The sequence below is a fragment of the Psammomys obesus genome, unplaced genomic scaffold (genome assembly GCF_907164565.1).
Source record: "Psammomys obesus unplaced genomic scaffold, mPsaObe1.curated_primary_1811, whole genome shotgun sequence".
NCBI lineage: Eukaryota > Metazoa > Chordata > Mammalia > Rodentia > Muridae > Psammomys > Psammomys obesus.
In genome coordinates, this window is record NW_026596287.1 from 119,184 (window position 1) to 124,551 (window position 5,368).

The 5,368-nt window shown below is 45.2% G+C and overlaps 1 non-coding gene across 1 annotated transcript; it reads left to right on the forward strand.

Annotated features, from left to right (window-relative positions):
- The first annotated feature begins 508 nt into the window (after window positions 1-508).
- Window positions 509-580, forward strand: Trnaa-agc (transfer RNA alanine (anticodon AGC)). Its single transcript has one exon. It is a non-coding gene; the product is annotated as a tRNA-Ala (tRNA).
- Window positions 581-5,368: the final 4,788 nt, after the last annotated feature.

Below are 5,368 nucleotides of genomic sequence, written 5' to 3' on the forward strand. Positions count from 1 at the left end.
CCACTTCTGCGTCTTCTTCCTGATGGTGACTTCCTCCGCGGGAAGGGGAGAGGGGACGCCCTGCGTCGTTCGTTGGTGGGGGTGAGGGGCTCGGAGCCCTGAGCTGGAGCCGCCCAGCTGCTGCCCAGGGTCAACACGAGCCCACACCCAGCTGCCCACCGGTCCCCAGCCCGACACAGCAGTATGCTCTCCTGCCGGCTCGCTTTCTTCTCCTACCCTCCTAGCGTCACATTGCCTTGTCTGTCACCGTGTCACCGCAGAGCTTACCAAGCAGCCCTTTCCCCGGAGCGGCCTGGCTAGACACCTGTTATTCGCCCAGGTCACAGGAGGTCCCCGGGCAGAGATCCATATTTTGCAGATTACTTTATTATCTTTGATTCCGGCTCGCTTGTCCTCCACACAATATCCAAGACACGGTGTCCAACAGACATCCTAAATTGCGGGACACCTGCAGACCGGAATGGTAAGATTCAGTCATAGGAATATTTTGAGAAAAAGCTTGCCGCGAGGGGGTGTAGCTCAGTGGTAGAGCGCGTGCTTAGCATGCACGAGGCCCCGGGTTCAATCCCCGGCACCTCCACACCTGCCAGTATAGTTTGGCTGTGACATAGCATCGACGTACTTTTTCCCCCCCCCCCCCCCAATTTTCTTTTAACAGTTCCAGTACACATACAGAAACCGAGAGAACAAGGGAGAGAAAGCCTGATTCCTCGGTTCTGCATTTTTATATCGAGGTGTCTCAACCCAAAGTACAGCATGGCAAAAGGCCCTGATACCAAAGTCGGAGGACAGAGACTGCGGCCAGGCCAGAAATAAGGAAGACTGGAGGGAGGCAAGAAAGCGCAACCCACAGCGGGAAACTGAAAACTTTCTCCTTTCCCCGCTCCTTCCACGGCAACCTCTCCTTCGTTGGTCCTCAGCCCGGTTCCTGGCATTCATTTTCCATTTTTGTAGTTTATATACACTCAAGTAAATTAAAAAAAAGAAAAAAAAATATATATATATATACATATATACATATAATTGTGGATTCAGATAAAAGTTCTTGGTTGTGTTAAGTAACTTTAACCAAGCCTCTGGGTCCTACTGGCTTGAAGTAGGACTTGGTCGGATTGTTCAAAGCCGGAGTTCATGAAGAGCTTCAGAAAGCACACACCCCTTCCTTCCCTCCCTTCCTGCTCCCGGCTCACGTTTGGAAGGGCATACACACGTGTGAGCACTTCACCACACACTTGCGAGCTTCACGCACAGCGCTGGCAAGGAGCCAGTCCGGTGCCACCTGTCCGGATGAGGGAGCGTGGGAAGAGGGCCCCGAGTAGGCCCTGGAAGGCTGGCCTGGGAAGGCAGCCCAGGACTGCTCCGCGGGAGCTTAGACAAAGATGTGCACTCCATGCCTGGGTTGTGGTGTTCGTGTACACCTCCTGCTTTGTTTGTTTCCCGAGACAGAGCTTCTCTGTGTAGCCCTAGATGTCCTTGGAACTTGCTCTGGAGACCAGACTAGCCTCGAACTCCGGCTTTTTTTTTTTTTTTTTTTAAGGCAGGCAGGATTTTGCTGCGTAGCCCAAGCTGTCCGAGAATTTGCTATGTAGACCAGGCTGACTTCAAACCACAGAAACCCACTGTTGGGGGAAACTGGAACTTGAAAGGTTCTTAAGGGCCCTTACGTAGCAGCTAACAAACAAACAAACAAACAAACAAGGAGTCGGTCGCGGAGGGTTGTGACGCTGACAGCTTGAGAGACCTTCACAGACACCTACCACTTCTTCACAGGATCCAAGCTGACTCACACCACCTGCAGCTCCAACTACAGGGAAGACTAGTCGCCCCTGGCTGACACCCCGCCCCCCCTTTCATGCACACACAAGCACATATATGCATACTTAAAAAAAAAAAAAAGAAAAAGAGAAATTGGTCGTTTGAGAAATAGAAATCACAATAAAAAAGTAGACAATACACTCAATTCATTTTGGTTGAGGTGGCTGAAGTAGTTAACCGTCCTTTTGCTCATGTGTGGTCCCCACAAACTACGCACAACCCACAATAATAGATTATTTCTGTACAGATCTTTGCAAGCTGTCATGCTCAAATGCGAGTGTTAAAAAGTTATACACATCTTAGATACAAAGAGCAATCTCAGTGTTGCACAAAGGCACACAAGAACAAAGTACGAATAGCTGGATCAGGCAATTCCTTTTCCAACAGAGGTACCCCAAGACCCTCCATCTTTACCCCAGGTGGTGACTGCATCTCACTGTGTGATGACATTGGCTAATAGAAGAAGAAAGTTGAGAAATATGAGTCCTTGCTAGGTTAAATACCTTAGCCAGTGTACACTGATTATTTCAAGTCTCTAGTGAAAGTTTATTATGATAAGTGATGGATTAAGAATGGCTGGATTAAGAATGGCTTAGTGTGCTTAGGAAGTGTTTAGCAAGCAGATCAGACATCAGAGCCCCCAAAGCACTTTTGGCATATCTGATCTGGGGTAAGGATGAGTCGTAAGCATGCATATATGTGATATATATATATGTATTTACTTTCAGCCAAGGAAGAAACTGGTTACTTTTCTTTGCAGTCTTTTAACCTTAAACTGCCTAACTAATTTCTATTCTCTCTTTTTCTCATTCCCTACCCCACACCAAAAGAGGTAACCCTAACTACCATTACACCATTAGGGTGACGGCCAACCTGGCTTTTTACAGATTGGATGGGGTCATCTGGCGTGGCATTCCGGGTACCCCTCCAGCCGGCTTATTGAAGACTCCAACAGTGTGTCGGGAGTTCGACCTGTGTAACACCCAGATGTAGGGAGGAAAGCAAGCCTTTGGCTGTTATCTTGAAGCTTTACTGGGCTTACTTCCAGGGCATGAGTGAGGGATGGGCGGCCCCAAAGTAGCCACACTGGAAAGTCCTCACCCAGTATAGATGATAGATGACTTCCCACAAGCTGTATAGATCGACCCGCTTTCTGCAGTCTTCTCCATCCTATATACTCTCTCTCCTCTCCAAAAGATCAAGGCCATATGTAGGGAGGGCAGAGTTGGACAGCCTTGGCTGGGAGCAGCGGTTGGATGCCCAGGTGAAGGTCGTTGCCTATGCCCTCCTTCTATAAAGGAACACCAGGAATCAACAAGACCAGGTATAGTGACCCTTTATAAGCAGACACAGCTGGTCTTTATGAAGATGGCTGTTGTTTGGCTTATAGAATGGTGATCTATAAGTCACCTTAATAAAAGAAAGCCACATCCAAACTGTCCGAATAGGATAATATAATAAATTAATATTACCTGTGTACATAGATCCCAGTTGAGTCTCATAGAAAACTCAAGACAGAAAAATTCATTATTTTGTTGTTGTTGGTTGGTTGGATTTTTGTTTGTTTCTTTTGAGACAGGTTCTCACTATTATGTAGCCCTGGCTGTCCTCACTATGTAGACCAGGCTGGCTTGGAATTCACAGAGATCCACCTGCCTCTGTCTCCCAAATGCTGAAATTAAAGGCAGGAGCCACTACACCTGGCTCCTCATGCTTTTGATTTTGAATGAGTCCAAGAACCAGATAGAGAAAAGCAGCAATGTACCATAAACCATCGAATAGGTGTTTGTTTACAACAGCCAGCAGAACTCAGCTAAGGCAGCCCTGTCTGACTATTATGCTGGAATTACGTCCTTTCTATCCTCTCCATTGATTGACTGTCAAGAGTCTTTTATGTTTTGCTATTGTTAAATTTATTCTGTTTGTCACATCATCATCTTATTATTACTATTACTTGGTTTTTCAAGATGGGATTTCTCTGTGTGGTCCTGGGCTGTCTTGGAACTTGTTCCGTAGATCAGGCTGACCTTGAACTCGGCGATCCACTTGCTTCTGCCTCCTGAGTCCTGTCATTAAAAGCATGCTCCTCCACCACCCAGCTTATTATTATTATTACTAATTTTTAGTACCCATAACCTAAAAATATGAAGCATAGGAAGCAACAGCATCTAAATGAACCTGGAAAGAGACGGCAGAAAACTGTTAACTAGTTTCTAGAATTTTCAGGGGTATTATTAACATTGCTGTTAACCTCACACTTCCATGGGAGAAGGTGTATTCAGGGCTTCTAAATTCCACCATCTTTTTGGTGGTCGCTCACTTGGGGCATGGTGTTAAAACCCAGTCAAAAAGTCTATCCCTTTCAGTTGAGTTGTTTTATTTATTCATATTTAACATTACTGGGATAGCTGTGTTTGTGCCGTCATGTTTCCTTTTGGTTTTCTGCAGCTCTCATGTCTATTTTATTCTTCAGCTCTTCTTTTAATAGTAAGTGAATACCTTCTAATGTAGCATTTATGTTTCATCAATTATTATGTCTTCACTGTTTTTTTTTTTTTTTCTTTTAAAGCTCTCTTTTAGATGGCCTTTCAGTTTACAGTAAACAAGTTCACTTATTGGGATCACCTTGCTTTATAAAATTTAACTCCAGTCATATATAGGAAAGCTCTCGGCATTCTGCTTTTGTGTTATTAATATGATACACGTTACATTTATCAGTTGTAAAATAAAAATTTATATTGGCCTAGTTAATTGCCGTGGTACCTTCTTTTAGCCCAGGACTGCTTTGCCCTGGTGATATCGATTATACTGTTATTAGCAAATATACCCATATTTCAGTTCTGTGTTACAGTCTCAACCACGCATATCTTTATACAGTTGCATTTACCTCATTTAAGAGAAACACACATTACTATACTGTATATTACTATTATTAATTTTTAGGTTAGCACACAAATTAATGAGGCATTTTCATATAATACACCCCATTTCCCCATTGCCCTATTCCCTTTGGTTCCTTCCTTTTCCCCAAGTAGCCCACTTTTCCACGCTATGTCACCTGTGACCGCTTATTCTATTCTTTGTTCACATTGACTCATCATCTGGAGTCAAAACTTTGGATCTGAAAAACACCTTTAGTGTTCTCTCTCTCTCTCTCTCTCTCTCTCTCTCTCTCTCTCTCTCTCTCCCTGGGTTTTGCAATTCTAAGCAATCCTCCTGTCTCCGTCTTCCAAGCGCTGGGAGTACAGAGGAGGTCCATCGTTCTGGGTTCTGCAACCATTTAAAAGAAGAAAAGGGAAAAGGAGAATAAGGACGGCCGAAACGCATTCATGCTGGCTCCTTCCGGGCTGGGGGAGGTGGCTCCGCGCACACAGGACCCAGCGCAGCAAACCGAGTCCGTCCAGAGCTGGGAGCGCCTTGCTCTACGTTTCCGCTTAGGTTTCAGAATCGGTGAAAGTAGGTGTGACTTCAAGCGTCTGTTTTTGGTAATGCCAAAACCTAGCAAAAATCAGAATTCTGTCTTGAATATATTCCCGAGGGTCCGACTGTGTCG